The sequence below is a fragment of the Petromyzon marinus genome, chromosome 30 (assembly GCF_048934315.1).
Source record: "Petromyzon marinus isolate PM22_M1 ecotype Great Lakes invasive population chromosome 30, UKy_Petmar_22M1.pri1.0, whole genome shotgun sequence".
NCBI lineage: Eukaryota > Metazoa > Chordata > Hyperoartia > Petromyzontiformes > Petromyzontidae > Petromyzon > Petromyzon marinus.
Window position 1 is genome coordinate 5393276 of NC_133696.1, and position 18090 is coordinate 5411365.

The window sequence follows — 18090 nt, forward strand, 5'->3', positions numbered from 1 at the left end:
CCTCGCCCCCCCCCCACGCCCCCCCCCTCGCCCCCCCCCGCCCCCCAGCACTCAAGTCCTCGCGACCCACCACGCTTCCCATCCGTTCAAATGGCAATTGAAGTCGTTACACGCCGCCCTTGCCCGATGATTGGCAAACACATCCAGACGTGCAGACCAGTGACGATCGCAACGCAGGTTAGAGAGCGCGGCATCTGTGCGCTCGCGTGCGCGCGCGCCCGTGTTGCCCGCGCGCTGAGGAGCGGTGGCGCGGCGGTTATCTCAGTGCGCTACTACCTACATCAGCGACGATTATCTGAAGCGGTCCTGGGTCTCTGTTCGAGGTCGGCTCGGCCTCAAATGGGCACCTGGCGTGGCGGGTAAAACATCGCCACTTAGGAATACAAAGGCGGGCGGTGGTGGTGCTAACCACCCCCCCCCACTCCCCCCGTTTGTGTGCCGTGCCGGTCTTCACAGGCGCTCACTAACAACAGCACTTGCCCCAAAAGTTTGTTAAGGCTACACAGGAGGGGGAGTGAGCAGGGGGGGGGGGGGCGGTCTTTGTGAGCGTGTTCAACGATCATCGGGTGCGCGCGGCGCGTAACGGCTTAACATTTGTGAGATCGTGGCATGCGGTGAGTCGGGGGTGGGGGTCTTGCGAGCTCCGTGTCGGCATGAACTTGGCTGCCGAAGCGAGGAGGAGCGGACGATGCAGATCATCCCGACGCGTGGGACGTCCGCGCGAATCTCTCGCCTCGTCGACCTTTCCATTCATAATTTGCGGCAACGGCCCTTGGCAGTGATGCTACGCGCACGTAAGTGAATACCAACAAAATAACCAGACCTTCGCCACCGTCGTTATCACCATTATTAACATTGCCCTATAACGGAAGCGAATATATCTATTAGGCTATTACGATGGCTCGTTGCCCGAAACGTTAGCCAACTCTGCTTGTATGTATATTTTTACGTTAATATATAATGTTGTGATGCATGGTTGTCCATAAAACATTTAATGCATAATTAAAGGAATCAGTATTGTTGTTGGGCAGCTGTTTGGGCTAGGACGATAAACTTAGAGCAACAATTTGTGTTGGTGACATTACCGCATGGCTTTGTCAAGGAAGGTACACGTCGACAAAGATCCCCCGTGTAGCCTTAACAGATGGTTGGGGCAAGTGCTGCTAGCGAGTAGCAACCTATGAAGGCCGAAACGGCACACGAGGGGGGGGGGGGTGGCCAACACCACGCCCGGCCGCCTTTGTCTCCCTCGTGACCATATTTACACACCGCACACATTTCGAGGCCGAGTCGACCTCGGGGTGGCCCGGAGAACCGATTTACCTACACTTTACACCACCCCCACGCGACCTGTCGATCTGTGCTGGTGGGGACCCATCTGTCTACGCTTGGTGCCTAGTGGTGGGGCGGGGGAGCGTGAGGCGTGGGTGAAATAAAGTCACGGGCGTGGGTGAAATAAAGTCACGGGCCGTGGGTGAAATAAAGTCACGGGCCGTGGGTGAAATAAAGTTACGGGCCGTGGGTGAAATAAAGTCACGGGCCGTGGGTGAAATAAAGTTACGGGCCGTGGGTGAAATAAAGTCACGGGTCGTGGGTGAAATAAAGTCACGGGCCGTGGGTGAAATAAAGTCACGGGCCGTGGGTGAAATAAAGTCACGGGCTGTGGGTGAAATAAAGTCACGGGCCGTGGATGAAATAAAGTCACGGACTGTGGGTGAAATAAAGTCACGGGCCGTGGGTGAAATAAAGTCACGGGCCGTGGGTGAAATAAAGTCACGGACCGTGGGTGAAATAAAGTCACGGGCTGTGGGTGAAATAAAGTCACGGGGCGTGGGTGAAATAAAGTCACGGGCGTGGGTGAAATAAAGTCACGGGCCGTGGGTGAAATAAAGTCACGGGCGTGGGTGAAATAAAGTCACGGGCCGTGGGTGAAATAAAGTCACGGGCGTGGGTGAAATAAAGTAACGGGCGTGGGTGAAATAAAGTCACGGGCGTGGGTGAAATAAAGTCACGGGCCATGAGTGAAATAAAGTCATGAATGGCACGCGGGTCGTGGGTTCCACAACCGTTATGTCACACACACGTTGTATTTCTAGTAATTACGTTCTGCGACCCCAGTTTCTCACGAAATATGTTCGTCTCGATGGGCTCTCGCCGCTTTATAATGTAAATATAGTAGGCGATGATAGCGATGTTGATGACGATATTGATGCTATAATCGTCCCGTGTTTTGCTTAACTTATTCAGTAGCGCTCATTGCCAATGGCCATTGGAGCACTTGCGTGTGGCTATATACATATATTTAACATTTACAAAAAAATGCCACTTAATTTTAGTAAAACATCGTTGTGTATATACATATAAAAACATCAAAGTGTAGCATTAGTCTTCTTCTTCTTTCGTATGGGCCAATTTCACATTCAGGTGGTCAAGCCCAGATAATGTAGCGATGCTCAATTAGAAACGTAAATATGAAAGTACAGCCTCTTTACTGGACGTCTGTGAAGAAAAAGAGCTTTGTAGCTCATCGGATTCCTCCAGTATAAATACAAATGCTGATCCTGATCCACTGATGGAATGAAATCCTCTCCACATCTTGTCAGCCTAGAGTGCGGGGATGTTTATGCTGTGCCGTAACTTCACCACTGGAGACAAGCCGGAGGGGGCTCATCCCATCTCATCCCTCCCAGCAAGCGCTAGTGCGGGGCCTGTAGCATATGTAAATAAAGGGGCCCTAAACAAAATAAAAACATTAATATTAAAACGCAATGTTTTTTACTTGCATAGTAAAGTAATTGTATGTTTTCATTTGCTATACCGCCAGATAATGACAATTTGCTAACCTTAAACACCCAGTCGTTCATGAAAGTTGAAGGCGGTATAGTACTATAGTAATAGAGCAAGTGCATAATCACTGAACCGGAATTGATAGCTTGAAAGCATTTAGCGCGGGGCCCTTGAAAGTGCGGGGCCCGTAGCTACATATGTAGCTTCTTGTGCTACTATGATAATCTGGCACTGCTACCAGCCCAGCCCTGCCCAGGAGCGGGGTTCAGATCTCCCCTCGCCACTGATGTGAGCCGTGGCCTGGAATGTTTCTCCGTTGGTCGGAGCCACGGCAGCAGTGGCAGTGCGCCGACCACTGCGCCACCATTCCACCCTCATCGCTGTTGTTGTCATAACTAAAAATAATAACAATGCAACATCTAAAATGTTGCAATATAATTGTAAAAAAAAACCCATCACGAGATAGACAAAGTTGACAGCAACCTCTCGGTCGTCACTTTGTCGCGAGTTTAATTGCAAACGAGTTCTCAACTCGTTCAGAAGCTTAAACCATCGCTGGGCTTTCCCGTTAACAGCTCCCAACGAATCGCTCGGCTTGTTTCGTGTTTAAACACTCGCCGATTGCCTGGAGACGTCTTCGTATGTTAGAGCAGCGGTCCCCAAACCTTTTTGGCACCAGGGACCGGTTTCGTGGAAGACGATTTTTTTCACGGACCGGGGAGTGGGGGGGGTCATCATTGGGTCATTCCCCCTTTTCAAAGAAGCTCTCCAGCGACGTTTGTTTTTTACTCATTGTGGCTACTAGGGGTTAGAGCTTGTGGGCTTACTCATTGTGGCTACTAGGGGCTAGAGCTTGTGGGCTTTACCAACACTGTGACTGAGACGAATGCGCAGTGCGGGAAAGAGGCGCGGACGGAAGTGGTGAATAATAAAATATTGGGGACGGGCCACGCGCGGACTCACCGCTCTCACCTCCTCCTGCAGCTGTGCGGCCCGGTTCTTAACAGGCCACGGACCGGTACCGGTCCGCGGCCCGGGGGTTGGGGACCCCTGTGTTAGAGATCCTGCAGAGCGGTTGTCGGCGCCCCGTTCACCACCAGGCACAGCCTTCCAGCTGACGCTCCTTGGCTCCTTAGCAACGATTGTGAGAGAGAGAGGCAACTTGTGCGAACGACGCTCCGTACAATTAATCGTGTGATCTTTTTTGTTTGTTTGTTTGTGGGGTCGAAATGAAATTCACAAAAAACCGCCCCCCACAATACTTCTATGTTATAACTCTTTTGAGTTTGAGTGTCTGCCCGTTTTCCAAACCAGTTTCTAAATTTCAGCCCACAGGCCCGTACGGTACTGAACATCTGCGTTGAACGAGCTTCACAGCTCGTCGAATTCCTCCAGTCTAAGTACAAATTCTGATAAAGATGCCGATTCTCTATGGCCACAAATCTCGTTCTCGGTAGGTGGCCGGGCGTTGTTTGCCCAGCAGCGTCCCCGAATGGAACACCCTTTCTCTCCCTCTCTCTATCTCTGTGTGGCTGGATGGGATTCATCGCGTGGATATAAGTAGCTCATTCACCGCTTTCAAACAAAAATGGCTCGCGTTAAAAAAGCAACACATCTCAATTGCAAGTGCTGTTAGCGAGTACAGCCAGGGATGCATTGTTGTTATTTTGTATTCATTTAGTTGCTTTCATCGGAAGTTCGGTTTCATTTTAATCCGAGCATTTGTTTGTTAATGCGATTTGATTAACCGGCGAATTGGAAAATTCGGTAATACATTAATCGATCTAAGTAGTTGGTGTACATTTGCACGTAACGCCCCTTTCGTGAATACACTGCTGGATGAATGTCCTCCCCACACCGTGCGAGCCCGGGGTGGTTTGGGGGAAGGGTTATTTGACCATACTTCACCACGCTGGTCGGTGCGGGTTAGGGAATATGTGGGGAGCGTAGCAGCAGTAGGGCAACAACTGACAACGTAAGGCCCCAAAGCAGTCTGTAACGCCAATTTTTTTTTTAATTCACGGCGGTCGCCCATCCAGACACATCCAGGCTTAAGCCCTGCTTAGCTGATTGATTGATTGATGTAATTTGATAGAATCGTGTGGCACGCACGGCTCAATTGGTCCGCCGCCACCTGCTAGCCACGCTCTCATAGCCGGTGCTGCCAATCAATCACCGCTCATTAACCTCACCTGGGCTCACCTGAGCTAGTGAATGGGTGGGTGAATGGAGAGGGGAATATGTGGGGGTAGGAGAGGTGAGCTGAGAGACGAGATGAGAGGGGGTTGGTGGTGTTGCTGCTGTGAGCTGCGACACGCGTAATTACTTCCACACGGTCGAGTTTTAAACTCAACCACGGTTAACATTTTTTTTAAAAAGTAGATTTGTTTTAATTGTTGTTCGCTACTGAATCACAGCGGAATAACAACCACATTGTCCACAACTATAACCATAGCCTTCACCTTCATGATTTCGTCCAACGCCGCAGTAATGTGGTTGTCCGAATTGTACCTGTATACAGGAAAAAAAGTTTGACTGGCTGACTGGCTGGCTGGTCGTCACGTCCGGATGGAGGGTTCGACTGACATCTTGACAGAACAAACAAAACCAGTTTTTATCAAGAAATACGTTTCAGAAGCGAATGTCAGATGTTTAAAAGTTGTATTTCTCGAGTAAAAAAAACCCTCCTATCCTCGCAACGCACTACCACCAACACGCTCGGTCCTGCCCCGTTCACCGACCTACTCCCATTCATGTTAAATTTGGCACACGCGCGCTGCACGCACCCGATGATTGTTAAACACGGCCAACGTGCGCGCTGAGCGAGTAACGCTGTCTGCGCAGGACACGTGTAACACAAACATAATTCAGAGCGAGATCACGTGGTGTGTTCGTGCGTGTCTACACGTGTTCCAAGTCACGCAGACAGCCGTCACGTGGCGCGCGATTAGCAATCATCTGGCGCGTGCAACGTGGAACGAATTCAAATTTCTTTTTGAATGGGAGTAAATGTACATTGCATTGGTGAGCGCGGAATTTTTTGGTATTTATTTAACCAGGTAGGGCCCATTGAGCTACATAGCTCTTTTTCTTTTAGAAGCGACTTGGCCACAATTGAGAGCCCAACGAAGTGGCTTACCATGTGGACATTTATCTCGGCCAAATACTCTAAACGCACGTTGATTCTAAATGTGGAGGGGAAAACCCGGTGGACCCGGAGAAAAATCCACGCGACCACGGCGAGAGAGACCATGCAAGCTCCAAATATACAATCGACTTCAGCATCTGGCTCAAACCCACCACCTCCTGCATACCAAGCGAAGGTAGTTAACGTTCTCGCCAACGCGGTAGAACATGCAGCGTGCCGGTGGTGGTACTGGTGGTTGCTGGCGGTGGTGATGGTTCTGGCGGTGCCGGGCAGAAACAATAGCGACAACAAATGTCGGCTGCATACCACAAAGCACGGCTACACGCGATTTATAATCAAAGTGAATGCGATCGCTCGCTATCGAATGGTGTAAAATATAACAGCCATTGTCGGTGCCTTTTTTCCCGATGTAACAAAAAAAATGACCACGTGTGTGAGATCCCTACTCCGTGCGCCTTCGGTACTTTTGCAGCCTCTGTCGTCAATCCACTGCTGGATTGAGGGCCTCTATTTTCCACCCCCGACGCTCCCGTCAGGCACTGGGGGATTCACTTTGGCGATGGTTCCCCATGCGGTTTTCTTGAACTCGCTTTTGCTATTTGTACAAAGACCCCCACCCACCGTACCACTGTGTAGCCGACTGCACAGGCAGTGTTGGTTAGCGAGCTCCTATTGAGGTTTAACCACGCACACCATCTACGAAACATGTAACCTATGTTTTGCATATAGCGTTCGGGATTCTTGGACTGCGTATTTGTTTTTTTGATAGCGTGGTAACTACCAACGGCGACTTGCTAGCAACACGTGTATATATTGCATATACATGTTATATAGATTTTTGGTTTACCGTCGTTTGAAATTAAAGTACACTTTTTCCTATTCTGTACACGTGCAGGTGTGTGTTTGTACACGACAGATACACAAGCCGTGCCATTTGTTATGTACACGAACTATACAATAATTGTGTGTTCACATTATAAGGCAAAGATCCCCGGTATAGCCTTCAGACTGTTGGGGCAAGTGCTGTTAGCGAGTAGCACCTAATGAAGGCCGGCGCACGAGGAGGTGGGTGGCCAACATCGGGCCCGGCCGCCTTTGTCTCCCCAGTGGCGAAGTTTACACAATCGCACCAGGTACTCATTTTGAGACCGGGTCGACCTAGGGACGAGAATCAATTCGGATCATCGTCACTGGTGTTGGTGGCCGTGAGCGAGAATTGGACTCGGGTCGCCTGGTTCGTAGCGCAGCGCACTAACTACTACACTAACCGCTCCCCATACGCATATACATGCAGATATATACAAGGACAAAGATCCCCCGTATAGCCTTAACAGACTGTAGGGGCAAGTGCTGTTAGCGAGCACCTATGAAGGCCGGAACGGTACACGAGGGGGAGGGTGGCCAGCACCACGCCCGACCGCCTTAGTCTCCCCAGTGGCAATGTTTTTGTCCACCGCACCAGGTACTCATTTGAGGCTGAGTCGACCTAGGGGAGGCCCAGGACCAGTTCAGATAATCGTCACTGGTGTTGGTTGTGAGCGAGAATCGAACCCGGGTCGCCAGGTTCATAGCGCAGCGCGCTAACCGCTACACTACTGTGTGTGTGTATATATATACACACACAAGCATGTCACGGGGACAAAAATCCCTTGTATAGTCCGCACATACTATACTCTTTGGTTCTTTCGGTAAAGTCACGTAGATAGAAAAATAAGACTAAAAATAATCATTCACGACGTTTCGATCGCAACACAAGCGGTCGTCCACAGCAGTGGAACTGTTGAACGTTAAAAAATAAAAAACCGCCACTTTTTTTCAAGATTTCTTGCTGTGGTTTTCACACCTGATGATGATTGCTTGTGTTGCAGTCGAAACGTCGTGAGAATTTTATTGTTTTATATATTTTATTATTATTTTATTGTTTCCCTTCTACGTGACTTTACCGAAAGAACCAAGAATATCGCATATACTGTTTGCTGGTGCAAGCTAGTAACACACCATATACTCAGGGATAATGTGGTCTGCACAAACGCTAGGGCCGCCTTTGTCTCCCCAGTCTTAACGTTAAAAGGATACTTATTGTGAGGCTAATCGTGGCCGTGAGCTGGAATCGAACCTCGGGCAGCCGGATTCGTGGTGCGGCACTTGCCACACAGACACACGCGTGTACACAATGACACGTACACATCGTGCACACACGTGGACACGAACACACGTCATCACGCATGCGTATACTTCGCCACACGCGAGCACATCCACACGTACAGGCGTATACACGAACGCACAAATCTGTATACGTACACCACGCACAGACACGCACGTATACATACTTTCCCAGATAAATACCCACATACACACGCGTAAAAATACGTACGTGCACGCGTTTACACACGCGTGTATATTTGTATTCATACGTACAGATACACGCATATCGATACGAAGACAAACATCCCCCGTATAGGCTTAACAGACTGTTGGGGCAAGTGTTGTTAGCGAGCACCTATGAAGGCCGGCACGGCATGGTTAGTATTATGTTCGGCCGCCTTTGTCTCTCGGGTGGCAAGTGTTTACACACCTACACCGGATACTAATTTGAGGCTGAGTCGAGCTAGGCGAGGCCCGAGACCGCTTCCGATAATTATCGACACTTGGTGTTGGCCGTGAGCGGGAATCGAACCCAGGTCGCCGGGTTCATAGCGCAGCGCGCTAACCGCTACACTACCGCTCTCCATAAACAAGTACACACGCACGCGCGCGCATACACAACGCCACCTTTGTAGAGCGCGTTGGCGATGTGCCGTGGGCGAGAGAGCGTGGACTCTCAGTATTCAGTTTCAGGTTATTTATTTTGGTATAGCCCTGTGAGCTATTCGGCTCTTGAATCGGGTGCAACCACACACGCACTCGCGCGCGGCTGAAACGCAACCCGTTAATTGCCCCCTTAATTGCACGAAAATATTCGTGCCGCCTTTCCGGTGCGTGAGTTTTTATTGGTTTTTGCCATGTGGCCGAGGTCGAGTCCGTGGGTGCGTGTGTGTGTAACGCGCGCAAGCAATGTTAGGCGATCGGCAGGTGGGTGCAAAGTGTGTGTGGGGGGGGGAGGAGACTCACTTTGGTCCGAGACGTCCGTCTCTGACCGACGTGGAAGAGTGGGGCGCCAAGGTGGCTAGGAGATGTTAACTACCTCGCCTGGTATGCAGGAGTTTCGTGGGTTCGATCCTGACCCTGACGCCTGCTGCTGCACATTTGGAGATCGCGGTGTCTCTCTCGCTCCCCCTGGTCGCGTGGATTTTTCTCCGGGTCCTCCGCTTTTTTTCCCCTCCACATTTAGAATCGACATCACCGCGCGTTTAGAGTATTTTGCCGCTATAAATGTCCACGTGATAAGCCTACTGCGTTGAGCTATCATTGGTGGCCAGGTACATTCTGAAAAAGAGCTACGAAGCTCAGTGGGCCTTACTTGGTGAAATAAAATAAAAATAGGTGCTCGTTTTAAATAATTTGAGTGGGGCCAACTTAGCCCTCCTCCCTTGAGGTGACAGCCCTTTCTGCTTGCAGTGTCGTGAGTGAGATGTTTCAAGGCTGCACCTCTATACCTTGACGTAGATTCCATCTTTCTAGCCCTTGCATAACATTAGAAGTTGCACCGCTCGCCGCTGACTATATATGCACACACTTTATAGAACAGTTATTTATTCTGATTTAAAGCTTTCGTGACTGCAGGGATTCATATTCTTGGTTCTTTCGGTAAAGTCACGTAGAAGGGAAACAATAAAATAATAAAAATATAAAACAATACAATTCTCACGACGTTTCGACTGCAACACAAGCAATCATCATCAGGTGTGAAAACCACAGCAATAATTTTTTCAAATGATTTTATTGTTTCCCTTCTACGTGACTTTACCGAAAGAACCAAGAATATAGTTATTTATTCGTCAATAACACTGTGGCCTTAATAGGATATAGTGTATATAAATACATAATGGATGCCCTTTCTGGCAATGGACCTTCTTCATGGCAGAGAAGCACGCTGCGTAGTGTGGAAGGTTGCGAGTTAAAGTCCTGGTTGGGGGTTTGACTCTAGCCCACCCTCCTTCCCGGTGGTCGATAAAATAAGCATCACCTGTTGGAGGAAATTAACAGTGGTTGTCCAGTGGATGGACTCGCCATCGCCATAGGAACGTGGAGTATCCACCAGATAACTCGGGGATGTGCACAGACGGGGAGTGAGAACCGATTGAAGTGCTCGTGTGATTTGGGGAAGAAAAAATATCTTTGACTTTGGACGACTCGGTGGTATTTGTAAAAAAAAAATGGGGTCACTGTAGTTATTAATGAATGTGCTGTTGTATATCACGCAGCCTAACCTCCCAGCCACCCTCTCTAAACGACTGGGAGGGGAGAGGGGGGGATAAAAAAAAACAACTAAATATACCGCAGTTCGTCACGAGTGTGCGAGATGAAAATCAATTCTGGCTAAATACCTTTCGGACGTGAACCCACGCGCGCGCTCGCCATGTGGACCGAGCCGAGGGGCGTCATGAACACCACTTAGATAACGTGCCTGCGAAGTTCTCGGGAAACGTCACGGTTTAAGTCCTCACCCCCCACCACCACCACACACACACACCAGGTTCCGTTTGTACCACGAGCGGCATTATTTTTTACGTGTGCAGAGACAGCGGTGGTGGTGAGGATGATTGCGCACACCCGCACCAGCTACTCGTTCAAGGTGATACCCGTCACTGGTGTGTCGGTGGTGACCGTGAGCGGGGATCGAACTCTGGTTTCGGGGTTCGTAACACAGCGCGCTAACCCCTTACACCACCGCTCCCCACCCTAGCCAAAGACCCCCCCCCCCCTCAATCCTTCACAGACTGGTAGGGCAAGTGCTGTTAGCGAGCACCTACGGAGGCCGGTAACGGCACACGAGGAGGTGGGTGGTCAACACCGCCCCCGGCCGCCTTTGTCTCCCCAGTGGCGAAGTTTACACACCGCACCCAGGTACTCATTTGAGGCCGAGTCGACCTAGGGTCGAGGGCCAGAATCGATTCCAATAATCGACACTGGGTGTTGGTTGCCGCGAGCGGGAATCGAACTCGGGACGCCGGGTTCGTAGCGCAGCGTAGCGCTGACCGCTACACTACCGCTCAAGCCAAGCCTCGCCACCGTCAGCACCACTCAAGATCATCTCAGACGCGATCCGCTCCGGGCTCCAGGGAGTCAATCTTGAGGAGCCCCGTGGCTCCGTGTGTCTGTGCCGGGGCCTAATCTGCACACGTGGGCCCCCCTGGGTTTTGCCTAATTATTACGATGTTGCCGTATGCGGTGAGCTATCCGCTGCTGGATGAAGCCTGCACCCCCCCCCCCCATCCAACCCTACCCGCTCCTCGCCAATGCGTCGCTGTTTCTCACGGTCTCGCGCTGATTTCGAAGATGATGATGTCGGTTCGAGGAATAGCAACCATTTAACAGGACACAATAGAATTAGGCTAATGTTTGATGTCCAGTCCGAGAGATGCGGGGTGGATGTCCAGGCTATAGACCAATGGTGCTTCACCTTTATTGCAGCCTGCACACATTTGGGTTCTCAGAAAGGGCAGCTCGCAACCTCAAGGGGTGCTTACACCCCAGGTTAAGAACCACTGCTGTAGACAATGCATGGAGACCCGCAGACTCACACGTGACGGTGGCTAATGAGATTAATAGCAACGGTTAAAAAGTGCGCGAAAGTTTTGATTTAAAGCTTTCGTGACTGCAGGGATTCATATTCTTGGTTCTTTCGGTAAAGTCACGTAGAAGGGATAACAATAAAATAATAAAAATATAAAACAATACAATTCTCACGACGTTTCGACTGCAACACAAGCAATCATCATCAGGCGTGAAAACCCACAGCAAGACATTTTTGAAAAAAGTGGCGGTTTTATTTTTTAACGTTTTCCAAAATTTCTTGCTGTGGGTTTTCACATCTGATGATGATTGCTTGTGTTGCAGTCGAAACGTCGTGAAAATTGCATTGTTTTATATTTTTTATGATTTTATCTTTTCCTTCTACGTGACTTTACCGAAAGAACCAAGCATACAGTGCGCGAAAGAATAATAATTGTCGAGGGGAATGAGCAACAGGCCGTCTACAATTCCCATAGTGGACACTGCCCATGGTAAATACTGCCCATAGTAGACACTGCCCATTGTGCACTATTCCCACGGTGGACGCAGCCAGAAAATGCATCCCCCCAGGTGATGCCAATTTTCAAACTGCGTAGAGTGTGTGTCCTCGAGTGTCCGTCTGTTGGGGTGTCCACGCGACGCTCCGGGTGCTGTCCATGATGATGACGACAATCTTCAATTCACCGCCGCCAAAGAGGCTCAATCCGCCGAGGGGGCCCAGATCCCACGAGAGCCTCTCGGTGCCTCGCGTCCTCTCGACCTCCTCCACAGGCCGGCGTGAGAGCCGCGCGTACGCACGAAGGCAGTCGTCGGCCGTTCTTGATTTGTGCCGCTGAAGGAATTCCCCCACCGCTCCCCTTCCCCCTCCCGGCGGACGCTGTTTCATTAATTAGGAGCGCGCAATTGCAGGAATAACCCCACGGGGGACGTCTAATCTATAGGAATACATTTCGTAAGACAGGCGAGTATATTTAAACAAAAAAAAATGTATTTGGACGTGGCCGATAATATAAGTGGTGGGAATTAATAAGAATAATATCGCTTGGAAATTTAATAATAATATTGTAATAATCACGTGGGATGTAATAATTATCTAGGCCAATCTTTCGGCGAATGCCTAAGGTCTCGTGTCATTAAGGCCAGCGTGCTTGGATATGTAGACTCAATATAATGATTTGACTGGGAATATTACAGAGGTACAACGAGAAGAAGGGGAAGTTGCACCGTAAGCGATTTGAACAACTGCATGTGTGTTGACCTTCTTTGGCACCGTACGTAGCCACCAACCGCGATCATCGGAGGTGCGGGAGGAGGAAGACAAACTAATCACACAAAGAAGTGCTAAATTAATGAGTTTTCAATCTAGATGACGATGTAAAAGTGCACCGCTCCAGCGGCTTCTTAATATGGGAAGGAAGAGCTTTCCAGACGGCCGCAGAAGCGCATCCGAAAGCGCGCGATGCTGTGACCGCCGTCTTTGTTCTAAAAGCCGCTGCTGCCGGGAGGATGAGCGGAGTGTCGCGTGATGATGGTTTGTGCTCCTTGACGAGATCCGCGAGGTATTGTGGTCCATTTGTGCCGAGCACTTTGTGCGAAACGAGCGCGACCAGGCAAGGCTCCTGGTGGCATAGCCCCCCACCCCCCCCCCCCCCACCCGATGCAACGGGGAGGAGAATCGGATGCAGGGTTTTGTTGTGTTAAACATCGCTGACAGAGCTGAAAAGGAAGCAAGGCAGGCAGGCAGGCCACGATCGCCGGTGTCTGTGAGAGAGGACATGGCACACACACACAGTGAGACAAAGGCGGCTACGCGCACGTTCGGTGGTAATTATTTTTTTAAATTAGAGAATGATGACGATGACGACGTGGGTGATGGTGTCGAATAGTTGTTTTAGATGTTGATCATGTTTAATAGTGATGCAGAAGGAAATCAATTGTTGAATTGGAATGTATAATTTTATAATGACGTCACGTTCGCATAATCAGGAGCTTGCTACTTTATAAATTCAACGTAAACATTTATTTTCAATTTAATCCCAGGGTCTACTGGTCCATTGGGTCCAACGATCGTTTCCGTCACCGATGCATCTCCTCGCTAGTGTCTCTCTCCATCACTCTCCGTCCATCGTTGGATCTCTCGTCACTCGAGACGGATTCTATTCCGTGCGGTGTTTTGACATTTTGACGTCCACTCGGACCACGGTCCACGGTCTTCATCTGCAAATTGGCACCCTCCACCGTTCCCTCCACCACCACCACCGCTACCACCACCACATTCAAATATCCACCGTATAGCCTTAACAGACTGTTGGGGCAAGTGCTGTTAGCGAACACCTAATGAAGGCCAGAACGGTACATCACGCCCGACCGCCTTTGTCTCCCTAGTGGCGATGTTTACACACCACACCAGGGACTCGTGTGAGGCTTGGTCGAACCCAGGACCCGGTTCAAATAAGTTTCACCGCTGTTGGCGTGAGCGGGAATCGAACTTGGGTGGCCGGGTTCGTTGCGCTACCATCACAACTATCTACTTGAGCCGGTCGCAATTCATTCTGGCCACGTGCCCAGCATCTATCACCCCCCCCCCCCCGTACTTGACCTGCCCTCGACAGCCCTGACTCTGAGTGTCTATTCCTCTCTCTCTCTCTCTCCAGGCCTTCCGTGGTCTCTGCATGCTCAACTAAATCGCGGGTAAGCGCACTGGGATGAAAGAGAGAGAGAGAAAAAAATACACCACCAGTTATTATAATTGTTATTAACATTTTTTTTACCAAACCTTGTTTGTTTCAAAGCTCGTGCACTCTAAGATCAATGAAGCAAAACAATATATAATTGAAATGCTACGTGTATACCCAACGGTACACGTAATATGTACACGCGCGTGTTGATATGAAGTGGGAACTCTGCCGTCTCATTCAAATACCCGAACGGGACCATTCCCTCCCGATGAACCATTTGATGTAATTGGCGGGGACTTAGCGCGTGATGCCAACCGGAAATGAAATGAATACGGAGTTTAATCCTCCCCCCACCCCCATCATGTCCTCAACCTCTCCCCCAACGAAAAAACGATTCCACACACTCACCACCCAGCCCGTCACACACTCACCACCCAGCCCGTCACACACTCACCACCCAGCCCGTCACATACTCACCACCCAGCCCGTCACACACTCACCACCCAGCCCGTCACACACTCACCACTCAGCCCGTCACACACTCACCACCCAGTCCGTCACACACTCACCACCCAGCCCGTCACACACTCACCACCGAGCCCGTCACTCACTCACCACCCAGCCCGTCACCCAGCCTTCACACCCACCGCTCACCCTTCACCCCATCGCCACACACACCAGCGCACACCAGCGCACCAACCACACAGCCAACACACACAACACCATCATACCATAACCACAACACTCTCACGCCCTCAATCACACATCACACACCATCACATACTCCCCCATCCATCCCACGCACACCACACGCAGCAACCCATCGGCGTGATCACACCGTCCATGCCCAGCGCCAGCGATCACCACCCTCCTTTCAACTCTCACCACCAAAGCACCCCGCTTCCCTCCCTCCCTCCCTCCATGCGTCCCTCCCTGCCCCCACGGGCAGCCTGTGCTGCCCCTCCTCCCCCTCCTCGTCTCTCTTCCCCCTTCAAGGCCAAGATCGACAGCTGCACGGGCATTTGCCTTCCAATGTAACCTCAACCGCGCTCGTACACAATAAACGCATGCACGTGGGCCGCTGCCGAAATCCATCTACGCGTCTCTTCTTAACGTGCGCAGTTTGTTTCTCTTTCTTTCGTGTGGCAATTAATAATTGTTTGTATTAGTATTATTACGTTACATGTTGTTACCGTATTGTGTGGATTATGACATGGGGAAAAACGAAGCGTTGAGGGCGGGTCCGTCTTATAATCCGTTAGTTTGTGTGTGTGGGGGGGGAGCGGCAGTGTAGTGGTGAGCGCTACGCTGCGCTACGAACCCGGCGGACCGGGTTCGATTCCCGCTCACGGCAAACACCATCAGTGACGATTATCTGAACCGGGTCCTGGGCGTCCCCTAGGTCGACTAAGCCTCAATTGAGTACCCGGTGCGATGTCTAAACATCGCCACTGGGAAGACAAAGGTGGCCGGGCGTGGCGTTTGCCACCTTACCCCCCTCATGCGCTGTTTCGGCCTTCATCGGTGCTTCTCGCTAACAACATTTGCCCCTACAGTCTGTCACAGGCTATACGGAATATCTATATTTGTTTTTGTGTGCGAAAGAAAGAGATTTGTGTCACTTCATTGACGCTGGGCACGCGTTTTGGATGCGTCTTACCTCTGGGACACGAACTGATTTATGATTTGCTGCGGAGAGAACATTGAGGTTAAACTTAAACGCAAGCAGAACCCGGTGTCTGCGTGGATTATTTAAGAGTATTCTTGCTATTCTTAGCTCTTTCGGTAAAGTCACGTTGAAGGGAAACAATAAAATAATAATATATATAAAACAATAAAAATTCTCACGACGTTTCGACCATAACACAAACGGTCATCATCAGGTGTTGGCTTTTCACACCTGATGATGACCGTTTCCGTTATGGTCGAAACGTCGTGAGAATTTTTATTGTTTTATATATATTTTATTATTATTTTTAACGTGACTTTACCGAAAGAGCTAAGAATATGAATTACTGCAGTCATGAAAGCTTTAAATCAAAAGTATTCTTGCTGCTATAAATGTCCACACGATGCTGAGCCACTTCGTTGAGCTGTCATTGGTGGCCAGGTCGTCGCTTCTGATAATAAAAAAAAGAAAGTTAATATCTCAGTGGGATTGATCTGGAAAGGTAGTTTAGTTTTATTTGTAACATTTTTTAAAAGTTATTTGTTTACATTTCCTATCCTTTGCACTCCTATCACGTTTGTGTACTATTTGTTGTAACCTTCTGACTGGCCCCAACTGGACATCTGTGAAAAAGAGCCTCATAGCTCATCGGATTCCTCCGGTGTAAATGAACATCAACAAAAATCGAGTCCATCAGTCGATTGACTTCCCAGACCAATGTCATCGAGCAGCTTTAGTTGAACAAAGTCCGACGTTTTTCAAACTTCCGTGGTCTCATCAGCAGAGCCAAGCGTGGACCGCTGGGGTTACCAGACGTTATCGGCAAGAGCACTTCGTACAGAGCGGTGCTTCATCATGGGGCCTCCCTTGCCAGTATCAACATATAAAAAATAGTTTTTTGTTTAATTGCCAGAAAGGGTAAAGCTCTATTCTAATGGAGCAGCGCTTCTTAACCTTTTCCTGCAGCCTTGCACCCATTGGGCTCTCAATCGTAAAAAAATAAACAGTACAATGTCGATACATACATAAGGTTTGATTAAATAAAGTGGTTGGGCTTACGTGCGCGTGCTAACGTTGTCTTTTGGATGATTTATCTTCTAAAAAAATCTGCCCATGTCTCGCTACCCCCAGAAAGGGCATCTCTCACCCCCCAACGGGGTGCGTGCACCCCAGGTTAAGAACCACTGGTTTGGAATTTGGGACCCCGTATATATATCACGTAGATTTTACTAAAGTAATGTTCTCATAAGTTTTACTGTACGCAGGTTAAGAGGTTGGGTACACAACGCGTGCGAATAACCGCGCAGTCGATGAGAGATTAGGCTCTGTGAAGCCGATCTCGAATACGCGGTGACGCGACTCGGGGTAGGAGCCTGGGGTGGGTCGGTCCGTCGTCTTTGGTTAATTAATAATTAAGTCCCTCCTATTCATCCTCTGTGAGAACCCTCTGCGTTTCTGCCCAGTCGTATGTATGTACAGCATGTTGAACTTCTTTCGCATCGTACATAGCAAACCGGGGGGGGGGGGGGGGGGGTTAAGGACAGCAGCAATCCGAGCTCTGTGCTCGCATCGCGCATCCAAATTTGCCACAGTAAAAAAAAATGTGAAACACCTCTCCAGAAAACCGCAAAGCACTCACTTGCGATTACACAGCGCCGCCATCGCCCCCTGGCGGTGGCCCAACGCCCACCTGCTGGACCGCACATGAACGGCTGCCAACGTTGTTGGGTTTCCACTTGAGTTTGTTCTGCAGTACCCCGTGAGCTAAGAAGCGCTTAAGGCGGGTTTCGTCGATACAAAACCGCACGCCGTTTTCGTGACATGCATAACAGAGGGGGAAAAAAAGACGCGAATAATACAAATGAACAATTAACAAAAAAGGTAAGATATTATATTAATTTGAAAAATAAAAGGTGTCTTTTAAAAATTTTTGAGTTAAGTAAAGAATCAAAAAAGGTACAAGGTTAGTCATAAAATGGGCCAATGGTAAAACACACCGTTTCCCAAGAAACACTTCATTTAAATCTCTACATTTTTAAAAAATATCAATGCGCCATCACCAACAACGACATTGCACCCAGCAAAGCAGGCGACGTTTCGGGAAATGGCCCTTCATAGAATTGCCTGAGACG

The 18090-nt window shown here is 49.6% G+C and overlaps 1 long non-coding RNA gene across 1 annotated transcript; it reads left to right on the forward strand.

Moving 5' to 3' along the window:
* Positions 1-1907: 1907 nt before the first annotated feature.
* LOC142929371 (uncharacterized) lies at positions 1908-15379 on the forward strand. Its single transcript, XR_012945666.1, has 3 exons — positions 1908-6110; positions 14266-14302; positions 14705-15379. It is a non-coding gene; the product is annotated as an uncharacterized LOC142929371 (long non-coding RNA).
* Positions 15380-18090: the final 2711 nt, after the last annotated feature.